This window comes from Mesoplodon densirostris, chromosome 3 (genome assembly GCF_025265405.1).
Source record: "Mesoplodon densirostris isolate mMesDen1 chromosome 3, mMesDen1 primary haplotype, whole genome shotgun sequence".
Classification (NCBI taxonomy): Eukaryota; Metazoa; Chordata; class Mammalia; order Artiodactyla; family Ziphiidae; genus Mesoplodon; species Mesoplodon densirostris.
The window spans coordinates 26,973,343-26,991,954 of record NC_082663.1 but is presented as its reverse complement, the minus strand read 5'-3'; the positions used below and the strand labels follow the sequence as shown (position 1 = coordinate 26,991,954).

At 44.3% G+C, this 18,612-nt stretch overlaps 1 protein-coding gene across 1 annotated transcript in view; it reads right to left on the bottom strand.

Annotated features, from left to right (window-relative positions):
• PDZD2 (PDZ domain containing 2) overlaps nt 1–18,612 on the bottom strand; it is a 243,996-nt gene that overhangs the window by 57,475 nt on the left and 167,909 nt on the right. The window lies entirely within an intron of this gene.

The window sequence follows — 18,612 nt, the reverse complement described above, 5'->3', positions numbered from 1 at the left end:
AATGATATAGTCTTTTGATTAAAGATGGCAGATTTCCCTCTTGTAACCACCCTAAAATGATGGAGAACATCGAAAGACATAATACCTAAAATGATGGGGAATAAACAAAAGACATAATCCCACAAAGAGAATAGATGACAAGAGCAACAAAATTCTGGAAACCAGTAAGCAAATGTGAGGTCATAGATCTCCCTTGGGAAAGCTGAATCCTAAACGGGAGTTGGAGAAAGCCCCAAAGCAACTCAGTTTGCACACAGACCTCCCACAAAGGCCCAGGAGACAGAGGAACTCTGGAAGTGGGAATGAAGGTAAGGCTGAAGCAGTGGTGCAAGAAATGGCCCAAAGAGTTGGAAGTGATGACACAGGTAAGAGTGGATCTGATTTTGAGGGAGAGTCCAAGGAGTCAGGAATGACCTAGACAAACTTTAGAGAATTCATAAAAGCCCAGGTTATGCAAGTGGGATAGAGTATGGGCCTCTGTAATTCACCTGCCCTGCTCCAAACAGAACCAGCCTCTAAAGGAGCCGCAGGACTGAGCTGGAATCTCCCCACTCCTCCCTGCTCTCCCAGCCTTACTCCAGAGATGGAGAATGGAGGCTCCCAGTTACAGTAAAGTAGCCCATCAGCCAAAGAATACGGGAGAGTTGTTATCATCAGGCTACTCTCTATTCAGAATAAAGGTATTTTAATTAGCAATTGTAGAAACCTCTGTCCCACTCTCCATATGAACTACAAGCACAGGAAGTGTATATAAAGTATAATGGCACAAAAACAGAAATATAGATCAATGGAACAGGATGGAAAGCCCAGAGATAAACCCATGCACATATGGTCACCTTATTTTTTTTTTTTTTTTTTTTTTCGGTATGCGGGCCTCTCACTGTTGTGGCCTCTCCCGTTGCGGAGCACAGGCTCCGGACGCGCAGGCTCAGCGGCCATGGCTCACGGGCCCAGCCGCTCCGCGGCATATGGGATCCTCCCAGACCGGGGCACGAACCCGTATCCCCTGCATCGGCAGGCGGACTCTCAACCACTGCGCCACCAGGGAGGCCCGGTCACCTTATTTTTGATAAAGGAGGCAAGAATATACAATGGAGAAAAGACAGCCTCTTCAATAAGTGGTGCTGGAAAAACTGGACCCAATGTAAAAGAATGAAATTAGAACACTCTCTAACACCATACACAAAAATAAACTCAAAATGGATTAAAGACCTAAATGTAAGACCAGACACTATAAAACTCTTAGAGGAAAACACAGGCAGAACACTCTATGACATAAATCACAGCAAGATCCTTTTTGACCCACCTCCTAGAGAAATGGAAATGAAAACAAAAATAAACAGCTGGGACCTAATGAAACTTCAAAGCTTTTGCACAGCAAAGGAAACCATAAACAAGATGAAAAGACAACCCTCAGAATGGGAGAAAATATTTGCAAATGAAGCAACTGACAAAGGATTAATCTCCAAAATTTACAAGCAGCTCATGCAGCTCAATATCAAAAAAAACAAACAACCCAATCCAAAAATGGGCAGAAAACCTAAACAGACATTTCTCCAAAGAAGATATACAGATTGCCAACAAACACATGAAAGGATGCTCAACATCACTAATCCTTAGAGAAATACAAATCAAAACTGCAATGAGGGATCACCTCATACCGGTCAGAATGGCCATCATCAGAAAATCTAGAAACAACAAATGCTGGAGAGGGTGTGGAGAAAAGGGAACCTTCTTGCACTGTTGGTGGGAATGTAAATTGATACAGCCACTATGGAGAACAGTATGGAAGTTCCTTAAAAAAGTAAAAATAGAACTACCATATGACCCAGCAATCCCACTACTGGGCATATACCCTGAGAAAACCATAATTCAAAAAGAGTCACGTACTACAATGTTCACTGCAGCTCTATTTACAATAGCCAGGACATGGAACCAACCTAAGTGTCCATTGAAAGATGAATGGATAAAGAAGATATGGCACATATATACAATGGAATATTACTCAGCCATAAAAAGAAACGAAATTGAATTATTTGTAGTAAGGTGGATGGACCTGGAGTCTGTCATACAGAGTGAAGTAAGTCAGAAAGAGAAAAACAAAAACACATATATATGGAATCTAAAAAAAAAAAAAAAAAAAAGGTTCTGAAGAACCTAGGGGCAGGCCAGGAATAAAGACGCAGATGTAGAGAATGGACTTGAGGATACGAGGAGGGGGGTTCGTAAGCTGTGACAAAGTGGGAGAGTGGCATGGACATATATACACTATCAAATGTAAAATAGATAGCTAGTGGGAAGCAGCCACATAGCACAGGGAGATCAGCTCAGTGCTTTGTGACCACCTAGAGGGGTGGGATAGGGAGGGTGGGAGGGAGACGCAAGAGGGAGGGGATATGGGGGTATATGTATATGTATAGCTGATTCACTTTGTTATAAAGCAGAAACTAACACACCATTGTAAAGCAATTATACTCCAATAAAAATGCTAAAAAAAAAGTATAATGAAGTTTACATGTACCACAGGTTGTCACATGTGTTGTACCCATAATATATTAACAGGGCATTGATGTCAGAGGCAGTTCTTTGATTTTTTAAAGTAGTATTTTTTTAAAATAGTATCATTTTTTTAATGATACTATTTATTTTTAAAGGGTTAAAATTCCCTTGTAATTATCTTATAGGGTTATCATGAGGATTAAATAAGAATGTGCTTGAGGGTACGAGTGGTGCACCTAATGTGTATCATAGGGGTATAGTGAAGGTTTAGTGGAAATAGAAAAAAAAACAGACCTCAAGCTTTCTCCCCACTAGATCTCAGGATGCCTCTAGCTTTGATGATTACACTGACTATGATTATACCACTCGACTGCAGAGATATCCATTTCAACTTCATACCTACAGAAAGGTAGCAGATTTAATTAATGAATAAAGCAAAACAAATGGGCACCCAAAGAGAATATGCCACCTTCCTGGATTCAAGAGGAGAAGAAAACTCCCTAAAATTACTGCAAACCTAACAGCTGAGAAGGCAATTTTAAAGGCATGTGCCTGGAGCACTTCGTTTTTAAAAATCAGGTTTGCCCAGGACACCAAGGAGGATTTGAGAACACACTCTGGTCTTACCATCAGAATAAGAGCAATGGAAGAGAAAAAAATAAAGAGAACACGATGTTAGCTGAAGGAAGAGAGCTAAGTCCTTAGAAGGAAAGATGAGATCTTAGATGACAGACTGGACAGACGTAAGGGGAGAGCAGACTGTGAGGTCAAGGGCAGCACGGTGTATAAGGAAAAGAGATGTGCCACCTCCTGACTACTACTCTGAAAATGGGCGTCACAAAAGTGGGAGACACTGGTTATTCCTAGTTTAGAGGGGGTGACCAGGACCTAAGGAAATCCAACTGAGGAAGGGAGGCAAAACCACAGAGAACACAATGCAATGACTCCCCCATGGGGATCCCAGGCCCAGAAAACAATGAGAGATGTGATTTATAAACTGCAGATGAAGAGTTTGAGCAAGACGACTTGGTACGGCTGTACCAAGAGGGGTCTGAACGTCTGGACAGATTCAAAGGTGAGGGGTGAGGAAGACCAGGAAGAGTAAAACAATTTCTGGGTAAATTTTAAAGGGACAAAGATTTTTTTTTTTTCCCCAAAAGCAGTGGCCTGGGAAATAAATGAAATTAGGACTATAAAGAAGCAAATAGGCATCCCAAAGGCGAGCCAGGCAGGATGGTAGTAAGCCAGAACTTGATGTTGGTCTGATGGGAGAATACTTCCTGGGTGGAATTAGCCAACTCAGAGGTGGTGGTGGTCAAGATGCACTAGAACAATAGATACATTAGTAAACAGAAGCCTCACTGATTCTATCTCTTTCACAATGATGGGCCCCATGCAACAGAATCTATTTCTTTTCTTTTTGTTCTTTTTTTTTTTTTTAATACAACAGAATCTAGAAGAGTATTTTAGAAAAAAATGAGTCAGAAAGCAAAGGAGAAGTAAAAATGGCACACTGATTCAGCAAGCAGGGCCATGAAAGAAGAAAGGAGTCTTTCAGAGAAAGAAGAAAGGTTAAACAGAAACGTAAGTGAGTCTTTCCCAAAGGAGGCAGATGTGAACCACTAGAGGCAGATCCAATTACTGCCTGCCCCCCTAAACATAGCAGAAAGCAGTGCTACTCGACCCCTGGAATATTCAAAACCTGAGGAAAAACAAATCTCATGGAGCAGGTGGCAGAGGTATTAGCCTTTACCAGCTCATTAGGACAGAAGCTTCAGAATCCTTGACAGCAGGTTTGGTTCATGAACCTGCAGAGGGTGTTTTTCCAGATGAGTAAACTGGGGAGGAGAGATGCAGCTTCCTCCAGGTTAAGCACGTCTATGCCAAGAGGCAGTGGAGATGGAAAAGGAGGCCCAGGACTGAAAATGTCTGCTCTTGAGAACTGGAACCTCTGGCAGAGGTACAGTCCACACCCAACGCAGTACATCAGGGAGGCCTTCGCTTTCATCTCAAAGTATAAATGCAAATCAAGAAGCTTTTGAATAGAAATGAAAAGCACTTTAAGCAGGACCAGGTTGATTTTCCTCCACCCAGACTGGGAGGTAGATTCTTGCCACTGGGTTTAAATTCATGGTCATAGACTCCAAACAACTGCTATAGACTGACTGGTATCTTTTTAAGAAAAGCCAAGAATATTTTTTACCATCAACCCGCTTTTACTTGCTATTACTGAGTCTGTGTTAATAGCCTTGGGAGACCATTCTCCATGGGTCTCTCCCATTTCTGTGTGGCTTGTGAACAGGGGCATAGGCTGTTTCTACTCTGGATTATCGATCTTTTCAAGGATGTTGGATGAACAGCCTTGAAGGTTAGAGATAGTGTCTCAGAAGGAGGGCCTGGTTTGTTCACTGTCCAGTATAATCATGTCTCTTTCTGGAGCAAAGGGCCATCAAGTTTGCTTCTAGCCCATCATAAAAGATTCAGGTTGCCTAAGTTCAGGGTTCCCAGCTGTGAAGCAAAGCCACTGTGTATGCATCTATCTGAGGCCCTCTGCTTCACTTCCATAGGCGGGGGGAGTGGGAATTATGCAAACAGGAGGCTCTAAACTGAGACTGAATCCTAAACTGGGATTAGAGAAAGCCAAAAGTTACTTGCTGTGCCATGAGTAATAAAATCATTTGTCTCTGACCCAGGAATCTCATGCCTTCTACCAGCATCCATGAAACTGTAGTGTAAAAACCTCAGACTTTTTTCAGCTCTTGAAGGGGTCTTTGGCAAAATTAAATAAGATCCCGGGAACAAAATTTTGCCTGGGACAACTGTCCAGGGGTTAGGAATTGGTTCCTTTTTTTAACATGTCAAGGGTGTGGGGCCAACGACCTAAGACCATTATGGCTCCATTTATTCTTTGTTCATTTACATTTCACTAAAAAGTAAAGCACACAAGAGACATGCTGTTGAACAAATTCAACTTTCTTGGAGCTGAAACAGCCATATTTGTTACAGTAGAAGACAGCCCAGTCTGCAGATGGCGAACAGGAACCATCTCCACCCAGCACCCAGCATCAAGTACGTCATTTTTCTAAGACGGAATAAAACAAGAAATCGGAATGATCAAAGGAGGCCATTAAGTACTTTGGTTTTTAACTCAAAAGGTCAAGGAAATTTAAGTTTGGATGTAATTGTTTTAGATTTGAACATCTTTGGATTATGACTTGCAAAGGGATTTGAATTTGTTGGTATTTTAATTGTTTGAATATCATTACTATGTTGACATTTTATCTCATTGCAGAGCCTCTGAAAAGCTGCACTGGACAATGTGGCTAGAAATAATTTTGGATGAGAAACAGCATAGGGGGTGAGTTTTAGCTTCTGGCAAATTTTAGTCCTCTGGAGGTGGGGAGCAAACCATCATTACTCATGAGACAGGCCCCCCCACCAGTGTCCAAACTAAAACTCTAGTACTTAGAAATATCCTATAACTGCTGTCCAAAGCATTTATGGGATCTCCTTGAACACACTGTGACTAACATAATGCTTAACTCCTAAGCATCATCTTTCTCAGCTAACCCTTGAAGCCTTACAAACAAACCATGCAAAGTATGGCTTTTATTTCCAACTATTTCCATTGAGCAAGAACATCCGATCCCAAGGAAAACTGCAGGAGGACTGGTTGCACCCAGCTCATGCCATGTTTTTACGGTTCCCAACACTTGAAAAAAAAAAAAAAGTCTGCAGATGTGACAGAAGACATCCAAGCTCCAAATCCCTAGGAAGCCATGTTGGCTCATTCCAACAGGACAGGGGAGGGTGGTGATTTCTCTCTCATGCTTCAGTCACACTAAGCTTATTTTTAGGCTTCCAGAGGAAGCTCATTTTCCAAATCTCTGGGGCAAATGTTCGAGTGACCAAAGGAGAACCAGATGGCCATCAGAGGCCAGCGCTGGGAATGAATAACCATTCAGAAAAAGGGAACGGGAACAACAATAAATCAGCCTAATGTAGCAAGAAGCCTGTGAGTTGACTGCAGAAATTAAAACACAAATCTCCTGCTATGCTAGACTCACTGCGTTCCAACAAAGAGACTAAGTCAGGACTGAAGAAGAAAACAGTAAAGCTGAAAAGTAAAACTCCCCTCCCACCGCCCCCCCCTCCCCCGCAGCACGTTCTGGTCCACGCAGAGCGTCAGATGCATCTGGGGGAGAAGCAGCAGCTGATGGCAACTGAGGTGCTCAGGCTGTGGCTTCGCAAATGAAATAATACTGTCCTTGGTCTGTCTGAGACCATTTCCCGTCTTCTCCCATTTATCATCCCCAAACAATGTGAACTGGCTTAACACACTTTGTCGGTGATGACTTGGATGATTTTTATGCATACAAATTAAGTAGATCCCTTGGTCTTTCAGAAAGGGGAGGCAAAGAAATCACCTTTAAGGGTACAGAAATGTAATCAGTCACTGGCCCACATCTGCCCCTCCTGTGGTGCGTTTGTATGTGTCACCCTCCCAAGGAGAGGATGGTATCCTCAAGGGACTCTCAGTTCATCAAACATAACAGGAGATGCAGATGCAAGAAGGAGAATCTGCATATGTCCCTCCTTGGTATCAGTTTCAAATTGGGCAAGGCAAGTCTAGACATTCTCTACAAAGCAGGGAGTTCTCACTCTCGCCATGTTCCCGTGACCTAGTGAGAAGACTGGGGTTGGAGTTCTTCTTTGGGGTTGTGGGCTGGCTAGTGAAGGCAGACCCTTGGGTCATTTCTCAGCAGGAGCCAGCTGTCTGCTTGCCTTGGACACATCTCTGGGAGCAGCAGGTCTGTGATATGCTTAGTCCTAAATTCTAGAATGATAAAATGCAAGTTGTGTGTACATATGTAGGAAAACCGCAAGACACACAAAATGTAGACGTGGGAGCGCTATCAAAAAAAAAAAAGAAAGGCATGCAAAAGACCTAAGAAGTAAACAGGAAGATTGGCAGGAAAGAAAATAAGAGATGAACTATGTGAGGTGCCTTAATACAGCCGCTGAGCCAAATCCAATTCAGCAATAATGGTAAACAGGTCACATTTTTCCAGCACCTTTTTTCTATGCAAACATTTTAAGGAAGTTTTACATGATACTATGGCTTATTGTAACAGAAAAAGACTGTTTTGACTGGACATGCCATTTAGGCAGATTTTAGATAAACAGTAACTGGTTATGTTGAGGACATTGTGGTGAAGTTTTGGTCTGCTGCTAAGTTCCAGGCAGTACCCTAAGACCATCTGCTGCCTTTTCCAGCTCAACACAAGCTGTACTCTGAGTTCTTTATTTTCCAAGAGTGGCACTGAGTTCACGCTGATTTGCTGGTATATGTTTCTAAGGGCTTGTACCTCTTGAAGAATCGGACTGGAAAGCTGAGATGTGTTCTGTGGAGCCCACAGGGGAAGTAGTAATAGGGGAGGTGGTCCGAGGCTCACACATGATCTCCCACAGCAGGGGTCGGAAAACTGCTGCCTGGGGGCCAGATCTGGCCCCATACCTGTCGTTGTAAAGTTTTACTGGACACAATCATGCCCATCAGTTTGCTTATTGCCTATGACTGCTTTTGCACTACAAAGGCAGAGGTGAATGGTTGCAACGGGGACTGTTTGGCCAGCAAAGCCTGAAATATTTATGATCTGGCTTTTACAACTGCCGACCTCTCATCTACAGGAATAACTCATACCCAAGCTCTATCCATCGCCCCACCTCCATCCCTATCCAAAATCACTGGGAACAAGCTGAAGAATTTTAAGAAACATAACTTTATGAGTTGAAGGGAAAGTACTGACAAGTAGAGACATTTTAAGGAAGCTACTACCGGAGACAAGGCTTACTGCTCTACCACAGTATTTCCTCTAAAAACATCTGTGTCATCCAGGCTTTTGTGATTTCATCTTTACATTTCATTTAAAAATGATCCTGATAAGAAACTCATCTGAAGGCTTCTCTGGTGGCGCAGTGGTTAAGAATCCGCCTGCCAGTGCAGGGGACATGTGTTCGATCCCTGGTCTGGGAAGATCCCACATGCCACGGAGCCACTAAGCCCGTGCACCACAACTACTGAGCCTGTGCTCTAGAGCCCGCGAGCCACAACTACTGAGCCCGCGTGCCACAACTACTGAAGCTCGTGCACCTAGAGCCCGTGCTCCACAACAAGAGAAGCCACCGCAATGAGAAGCCCGCACACTGCAACGAAGAGTAGCCCCCGCTCGCTGCAACTAGGGAAAGCCCGTGTGCAGCAGCGAAGACCCAATGCAGCCAAAAATAAATAAATTAATGAAAAAAATGCACATACTTTGCTAAGTGTCATAGGGTTATTGGCCACCATTTGACCTGCTTTAATCACATTGCTTTGTTAACAAACATACAGCTTAGAAGAGATGGAAAGGGCTTTGCGTGTTTTTTGGTCTTCGTTGTTGTTGTTGGTGGTGGTGGCGGTGGTGGGACAAGGGGAGAAAATGGCTTGGAGAAGAAGAAAGGAGAGGTTTCTGGGGAGGATGCAACCTCTTAGGGGAGAGGGGAGAGAATGGGTGCCTCAGTGGGGGGTTTAGAACAGCATGAGGATACTGGGCTCCAGGAAACCTGGGGAGAGAGGATCCAACAAGTAAGGAAGAGCAGATGACAAGAGGCTGGAGGGTTCAAAGGTAAACAAAACCCCACTCAAAATACTGCTGAGGATCAGTCCTGCCTTCAGAAAAAAAGGGGGGGTTGGGGGAGAAGGAAACTTACTCCTTGGTGGTAACCAAGGAGCCCTGCCTGCAGAACCCGGCTCTCCAGGCAGCCGGCTGGCCCTGCTCCCTTTCTCCATTGATGCGTCAGACTGTTTCCTGCCTTTCCACCCTCTGGGGCCCTCTCCTTCAGTCCAGGCTCTGCTGACTTCTCCGTGGAGCTATAGCAAACACCTCCACCTCCATCTGCCTTTCTTCAGCCCAGCTCTTCCTCTACCTTACTGCTTGAGGAACCTTAAAACAAAAACTCTGACCCTGTAACTCAACTTTATAATCATCAGCGAGTATATAGCTTGTAAAATAAGTCATAGTTTTTTAGTGTGGAACTAAAAGCACGGGCTGGACACGTGCACTTAAATTGACTATTTGTTGATTCTTGAACAAGCCTTAAAATTTCCTATTTGTGGACCACTGTACGTGTTATTTTTCCACTCCAGGGTGTCACCCACTCCTGTGGGTGTTCCTGTGGAAATCCTATGGAATAGTCAAACATCACCCCATCTACTGAGCCCTCCCTGATCCCTGGATGGAATGAGACATCCCTCCTCTAGGTCAATATAGCATATGGCTCCTCAAGATTTATTATACGGAAGAGGTGAATATAAAAAGTATAGAAATAATGATCATTCATTATGGAATATAACAAATCCTGTAACAGAGGAAGACTCACTGCTACCTCTTTGAATCCCCCAAAGCACCGGGCATGGCGCTCAGCATGTAGATGGCTATGTCAAAGCTGGCTACAGTCCAGTGTTGGCTGGTAGTACGATTTGGTTGTGGACACCTTCAAGGCCACATTATCAGCTTCTGAGATTGTGTCTGGTGTCAGCGGGATGACTGTTAGGAAGAATTAGAGATGTCCGCTTTGGGAGCTGAAGAGGGGGTGTGTGGTGCCATGCAGGCTACCTATTTGCCACCACTAGCTTAAGAGATAATTCTACAAATATTTATTAAGTAAATATGTTTGTTTCTAGGGGAAATAAATTTAAATATCAGCTTTACCAACAAATTTTTGAAAACATGTACTCCTTTATAAATCAGGAGGTGTCTTTCTGATTTTTAAGTTTTTTTTAAATAAATCTTTATTGGAGTATAATTGCTTTACAATGTTGTGTTAGTTTCTGCTGTACAACAACGTGAATCAGCTATATGTATATGTGTATCCCCATATCCCCTCCCTCCCACCATCCCTATCCCACCCCTCTAGGTTGTCGCAAAGCACCGAGCTGATCTCCCTGTGCTTTGCAGCAGCTTCCCACTAACTATTTTACATTTGGTAGTGTATATATGTCAGTGCTACTCTTTCACTATCTCCCAGCCTCCCACCCCCCCACCCCGTGTCCTCAAGTCCCTTCTCTACGTCTGCTTCTTTATTCCTGCTCTGCCAGTAGGTCCATCAGTACAATTTTCTAGATTCCATATATATGTGTTAGCATACGGTATTTGTTTTTCTCTTTCTGACTTACTTCACCCTGTATGACAGACTCTAGGTTCTAAAATGTGAGAAACAGGCAAATGGAATTGGCAATGAGAGAAAGCAGAGACGACAGAAAGCCGGAGGGATTAGAAAAGTCTCTGAGGAACGAGGGGCTTCAGAATTTCGAGAGTCAGGAATAGAAGGAAGGATATCCCAAGTTAAGAAGTAAGGGCAAGAACCAGAAGGGAGAGGCATGGATTTCTTTTTTCTGCAAACATCATTCACTGAGCTAAATCAGTACTTATGTAAAAAGCTAGGCAAGCAAAAGCAAGCAAACAAAAAGCTAGGCAAGCAAACACAGTTACAATAGGGGGTGGGGGAGGAGAATTTTATTCATTTTAAATAGCTCTTCTTCTTTGAGAAATTTCTGCTGTGGATTCCAGAGGGGAACTTCTGATCTCTCATATTTTGCTGTGTTTTTATTTCCAGGCTCTGTACTACCATGTTGCATACAATGTGGTGGAAAAAAAAAAAAAAAAACCAAAAACCAAACCAAAACCCCTTCAAATCTTCCACTTCTCATGAAGTCTTCAAGTCAGGTGTGCTTTTTTCTAGCATACATTGCCTATTTGTCTAATTCACCTATGCACTGTCAAAGTGATTTTCCTAAAAAAAGACCAAAACCCCAGCACAATAACTGGAATTGAAACTAAGTGGAGATATCCTGTTTCTCCTAAGAGAGTGAGACTCTGTATATCAGCAACCATCTCCATGTAACGTCTCCAAAGACACATACATCTCAAGGATTTCTGTTACCTTAAAGGCTTAGCAAAGCTCATAAATGAATAAGATATATTACCTAAGATATATGCTGCACAAATGAGTCACATAATCCTGTTTTTTCCCCCGTGTAATTGCCATCATTTTGTCTATTTCAGTTCCATTTCTGCACTGCCACCTTCCTTCAATCTTAATATATTCTACTTTACATTTCGATGGGCGGACCACAGACTTCAACTCCCAGTGGACATATACAACTAAATTAATAAGGATGATATTTATAAGAGGAAAATTCATAACAAGGGGCAGGGCTAAAAGGCATCTTGTAATATGGTAATGGAATACCCAAAGACTGGAACCAACTTACTTGAAGTGATAAAGTCACTTCATGACCACTATGGTGTCCGTTTCATCAAAGTCAATGTGGAGGCAAAGAAACTTTATTACGTGCCCTCGTAGTCCGTATTTTATTTCCACTGAAATGTGAAGGAATTTTTCAAATCCAAAAATGATAATAAAGTTGACTGCATACTTAGGGGATTTCTTTAAACTGTATTTCCTGCGGCTCCATGCTGTGATGTCAACCTTTATAGATAGTGTAGCCAACAGGCACTCACAGCACAGATTCATAATGTATAACTCTATGCTACTGTACTAATGTACACATACACTATAAAACACAAAACAATCTAAAATGAGATAAAAATCTAATACTTTCTGCCCACACTGCAAGGGACTATCTGACTCCGCCCCAACCCTGCCCTGGGGTGTGCTCACCCTACTTTGGAGACCATGGCGCTGTGAGGCTGTAGATTACCATATTTGCTTTCCTATGCAAATCACTTGAGCTGTTTACTTCCTTGAGAATTGCAAACTGCTCGGATGAAAATGCAGCACAAAGCCAGGTAACGAGTTGGAACAGGCCCCAGAAAATGTGCCAGGGGAATAAGCCTAATTCAAACTTCAGCAGTTTTCTGGGCAATGCATCCAGGCCAAATAATTATTCTTACCTTATTTCCCCCCCACCTATTTAAATAATCACTTCATCTCCTTAAGTATGAAATCAAATCAAACAAAAAACCACCTCCGAGTTTAAATCTTATTTTCTTGGACTAACGATCCTTGCAGACTTGTCTGCCTTATCTCGCTCTGGCAGTTCTACATACCGCAACGAGCTTCACGCAGCCTCTTGGACGTGGCCTGAGTTACCTAAAGAGTTGCTTAAGGAACATCTAAATGCATTGAGATCTACTTGGGGAAGTCTAAGATGCTGAGGGGAAGGAGAAGGTAGCTCACAGCTTGGGACAGTGGGAGAAGAAGATACAACCCGTGGGAATTATGGATCAGTATGAGTTCCTGCCTGCTTTGGGTTGGTGGTGGGAATAATACAGCTTCTGCAATAACCACACCAGTCTATACACCAGGAACTGACATCTGCGAAGGCAAGGAGAGCCAAGGTGTGCAAGCAAGTCTGTGTTCACAAAGAATGCAGAACGGGCTCGGGGGTCTGTGCTTCCAAGCTTCCCACAAGCAGCACAACCACCATAGCTTCTCTCCCCGTGTCCCAGACTGCAGGAAGGAGGAAGGCAGTTGAGGGCCTAAAAGCTCCTCTTATCTCAAAGCCATGCACAGATTGGTCCCTGGGCTTCACCCAGCTCCCAGCCAGGAGACTCTTAGGGGCCCTGCCACTCTGGGTCACGTCTGGAAGTTGCCATATGGCGAACAAAGGTGCGTGGTCGAATTGGCTGCTTTCTACAGTGGCCACCATCTTTCAAAGGTTTGCTTTTTAAAACCTGGGCAAGCATCAGGATCACCTGGGAAGCTTCTGAAGCTAGACCCCACTCAGATCTGCCAAATAGGCTTCCCAGCGTGGAACCTGGGGATCGGATGATCAGCCTAAACCGTACCCTCCCTGTGCATTTTAACATACACGAGAGCATGGAGCTACCTGCGTACGTTCATGCGTCTGCTACACACAGCTCTTCCCCTCACGTGTTTGAGATGTGTTCATCTTTTCCTTCCAGGCCCTTTTGCTTTCCCCTCGCTGCTGCCTTGGCTGTAACATGACTTGTCCAGGGGAACAAGTTTGCTCTCAGCAGAGCTCAGCGATCTTCTCTGTCACCAAGGACTTCTAGCCTATAAAACAGCAAGTATGGGGCTGGTGGCGCAGTGGTTGAGAGTCCGCCTGCCAATGCAGGGGACACGGGTTCGTGCCCCGGTCCGGGAAGATCCCACATGCCGCGGAGCGGCTGGGCCCGTGAGCCATGGCCGCTGAGCCTGCGCGTCCGGAGCCTGTGCTCCGCAACGGGACAGGCCACAACAGTGAGAGGCCCGCGTACCGCAAAAAAAACCCAAAGAAAACAAAAACAAAAACAAAAAAAAACAGCAAGTGGGGAGCAGCCAACCCCCCAAGGTTCCTGGTGGCCCTGACACTGTATATGACTGTGTACCAGAACCTGCATCTTGAGACTCAGAGGTTCCATGCTGTCTTCCCTGGGGGCTTTCTGGCTAGTCTTTTCACTGACATTCCACCTACTCCTTCACCAACTCCCTGGGGATAGTCGATCCTTTGTTGTGGTTGATTTGTTAAAAGTTCCCTTTTCTAAGTTCCCTTTTTAGCTGCCAGCAGCTCTGGAAGCTTAACCAAACAGAAAATAAGAAATCTACTCATTTCTTAATGAGGTGGTTCCACTGATGTCCTATTTTAAGGGAAGGGACGCTGTTCTCCCAGTGCTATACTTGGAATACTTGGAAAAATGATCTTATATACACGGATATTTGTATACCAGATGGAAACTCCCAAAAGGGAGAGGCAGATACAAACAACAAATGCCTACTATGTGCCATGCCCATTTAAAATTCGTGGTGTGCTGGGCAAGAGGGGCAAGTCAATGGAAGGTAACTAAGCCTTATGAGGAGGGGCATGCAGGAGCACTAAGGAGTGAGAGAGGGCACATCAACCGTCCACCTTTCTGCCCACCTGTCCAACCATCCATAATACATATTGAAAGCCAACTGTGAGCGAACCTGACAGGAGCCCTGTCCCCATGGATCCTCTACTCATGGGGAGGATGACAGTAAGCAAGCACTCATATGTATAAATACGTCTTTACAGTCTGTGTTAAGGGTCACGAAGGAAAATACAGTATGTATTACAGGCATGAAGGATATGTGTGTCCAGGAAGACTTCCTGGAGGAGGTGAGTCCTAAAGTTAGATAAGTAGAAAGTGGAAGCCCAAGGAGAAGGAAAGACTGTTCCTGACCCACGAGCAGATGGAGGTCGTCTCTAAGCAGTGGCTGCCACTGCCCTGTGCTCAGAGGGACCCTGAGACGCAGCAGCAGAGCCCACCTGTGCCCATATGAGCAGTCGGTCTTAACACCCTCCCCTCGAGGCTTTAGTAAAGAACATTTGCTCCCCTTACGAAAAGCTCGGGGAGTCCTGAGCCAGTGTCTCTGCATTAATAGTTTTACTCTGTGAAGACCTGATTCTTCACTCAGACACTGGGACCTTCCTGTTTTAACACTAATCGCCAGTTTACACTCTTGGTGCTCACTGTTCCTTGCATTAGCCTCTAAGTTCGATTCACCAGAAAAATCTAGCTCAGGCCCCAAACAACAGACAATCCCACACTCTGACTTCACCAGCAATGGCACCCTCAGACACTTCACCGCAAGCCCTCAGTGCCCAGGCTCTTTTGGAAGCACTTAAGAGCCAACACTTTACAACGTATTCAATCCAAATAAAACACAAGAGAGCCTCTCCTTTCTCTCCGCATACAGATGAACATCTACCCCCAGGATGCTGTCTTTTCCAAAAGACTGTGATTCAGGTTCTCACACCTCAGGGTTAAGCTATCAACAAACGCAGAATCAAACACCAACATCAGACTTACAGAATCATAAGATCCAGTCTGGCTCTTCTTTTCTCCTTTTGAGAGGTGAAGTCCTTTATTCCTTCTTAAACCCTAATAACCCCAAAGTTCTCCAAGATTTTCCAAACCAGTGATTCCAAAAATGTTAGAACTGATTCCCCTGATGCCAAAGGAAGCCGGATACAGGTCTGCTGATTGATGTGCTAAACAAAATCTTCCCAGCTGAGCTTCGACAATTGCAGATTTGGCAACAACAATCATTACTTCCATTTTTGTTTTGTTTTTGTTAAGTATATAAAAAGGGAAAGACAGGTTCCTAATCACTTAAGAGGTATCACCCATTCCACATCCTGGTATATTAAAACTCTTCTTCCTCTCTTCATTTTAAAAAGAGCCACTCCCTCAGAAGGCCAGATATATATTTTTTCCTTAAAAACCTCATTTAAAAAAAGATGAACTAGATGCAAACTATTATATATAGGATGGATAAACAACAAGGTCCTACTGTATAGCATAGGGAACTGTATTCAATATCCTATGATAAACCATAATGGAAAAGAATATGAAAAAAATGCATAGCTGAGTCAGATTGCTGTACAGCAGAAATTAACACAACATTGTAAATCAACTATACTTCAATAAAATTAATTTAAAAATAAAAAAGATGAACTATAATTATTTACACTTGAGAAAGGATACTCACTTTTTTCAATAGCTAATAATAATGCATGGGCCACTCATTTTATCGGAGGGCTCTAAAGTTCTCACATGTTAGCCTTAGTCCAAATCACCAGGAAGGCTTATGAAAAAAAAAAGTTTAGATGCCACCTCGGAGTTTCTGACTTAGCAGGTCTGGGGTGGGACCTGAGGATTTTTATTTCTAACAAATTTCCAGGTGATTCTGATGCTGCTGGCCTGGGGAACTCTGAGAACCACTGTTGTACAGATAGATTTATGATTGACAAATATGTACTGAGTATGTATTGAATACAAGGTACTTCACTGGATACTGGGGGTCCAACGGGTATACCTGACTTCAAAAGTTTATAAATGTAAGTATTTTCTTTCTTCTCCCAAAAAGATATGTAGCAACAAATAAATAGAAAACAGCAGATGCTAAATGCCAGGTGAGCAGTGATTAGCAGATTTGGGAGAGCGCCAGGGAGGGCTTTGTGTGCGCACATGCATGGTGTGTGTGTGTGTTTGTTTAGGGCTGCCAGGAGCATATACAAGAGGAAAGGCAGCATAGGCAGGCTGGAGCCAATGGCTCCACGTTAAGGAGTTGTGATTGTAACTTCAGCGTGACTGAGACTCACTGAAGGACTTTAAACGAAGTGACATGGTCAGATTCTCACTTAAAAATTGTCACTGCAGGGCTTCCCTCGTGGCGCAGTGGTTGAGAGTCCGCCTGCTGATGCCGGGGACACGGGTTCGTACCCCGGTCCGGGAAGGTCCCACATGCCGCGGAGCGGCTGGACCCGTGAGCCATGGCCGCTGAGCCTGCGTGTCCGGACCCTGCGCTCCTCAGCGGGAGAGGCCACAGCAGTGAGAGGCCCGTGTACCGCAAAAAAAAAAAAAAAAAGTCACTGCAGAGCAGAAGACAAAGTGGAGAAGAAAGCCTTGAGAAAGAATGGCCGATCGGGCGGATCGGGACCGCAGGCGGTATGGGGGAGGGGACTAGACTCAGCTATTTCTGAGACCAGGCTGGCAGTCTCCGAGATGGGGATGTCTGTGGGAGGTGGAGGGAGGGCCCTCCCTCGGGAGCCAGACGCCCCTGAGATGGATGACAATCAGGCACGTGCCTGTGGGATTTCCCCGTCCCATCCTTGCTCCCTTTTTCTTGCCTCTGCCCTCACACTTGATGTTCCCCACATGGTTCTATTCTAAGCGTGGCCCGAGCTCTTCGAAAGGAAAACCTCGTGGCCGTTTCCCGTAGCCATCAAAAGATCACCCACAAGGGTGCTCATGGCAGATCCTGAGCGTTTCTATTACTTTCGCTCCACCTAAGTGCTTGGAGCGTCCACGACTTACAGGTGCAAGAAGTGTCAAAGTCAAAGTGGAACTTGGCTGCAGGTTTAATCATTATCATCTGGGAAGTTTTTAAAAGGCTTTGTGACTTAGCTGATGAAAACAGTACCAAGTTTCTTTCGTTTAAGTGGTTCGATCGTGTTTAAAAATTATAAAACAAAGAGTCTTGGATTGTAAACATAGAACTGAAACATTTCTCTTTCTCAGTAGTTCAGCACCTCTGGAAGGCCCAGCAGGGCAGACCCTGAGCAGATTGTGAAGGTGGGAAAATGTCGTGTGCCCACTTCCTGGCCCTGCAGGGCTCTGGCTCACACCCGGGTCGTCGGGCTTGAAACCAGAGCTCAAGAGAATGGCTGACAGATGGTGGGCGTTCAGGCAAGGGTGACAAGCCCGGGAAGAAGCCTGGTGTCCCCTCCTCCGTGATGCTTTGTGAGGGGGGTGCAGGGGAAGGTGAAGTGGGGCCAGGTGGTGTCCAGGGCACACAGAAGGTAGAACTAACTGTCAAAGCAGGATGAGTACTGGTTTCTCCACCGACGATAGTGGGTTTGGGATCTGCGTACGAGAGCTGGGGGTGACGTGACGGAGAAACCCAGAAGTACGGCCCTGAGACGTGTACTTGTGGGGGACGATTGCTCGGAGTCATTTGTTTCTCCTTAAAGGCGACCTAAAATTTCCCCAATAAAGTGTGTGATGATGGAATGCACTGAAATTCCTTTGGCAAAATTGCGATAATAAGCATACACAACAATATGTGATTAATTGGCAAACTTTTTAAAGATAATGTTATTGGTGTTGATGGGACCCGGGCACTGCTGGAAGTGTAAATTAGTAAATAAGCACTTCTACTGCTACAAGCTGTCTAAGCAAGTAAGAAAATGAAAAATGTGCACAGAGCTACATGGACAAACATGTTCTGTACAGAATTCTTTATAATTTTAAAAATTAAATATACATGTGACTGATGTAAATGGAATTTCTGGTAGAAAATTAGTAAAATAAATGATGGCATATCCATGTTATAAAATATTAGCCATTACAAATCATATTTCAGAAGACCCTTTAATGACATGGGGAAATGTTCAGGATCATATCATTAAGACCATAGCAAGTTTCACAAGTATGTTAATATAAGGTCAATTAAAAATATATACATGGGGCTTCCCTGGTGGCGCAGTGGTTAGGGGTCCGCCTGCCAATGCAGGGGACGCGGGTTCGTGTCCCGGTCTGGGAAGATCCCACGTGCCGCAGAGCGGCTCGGCCCATGAGC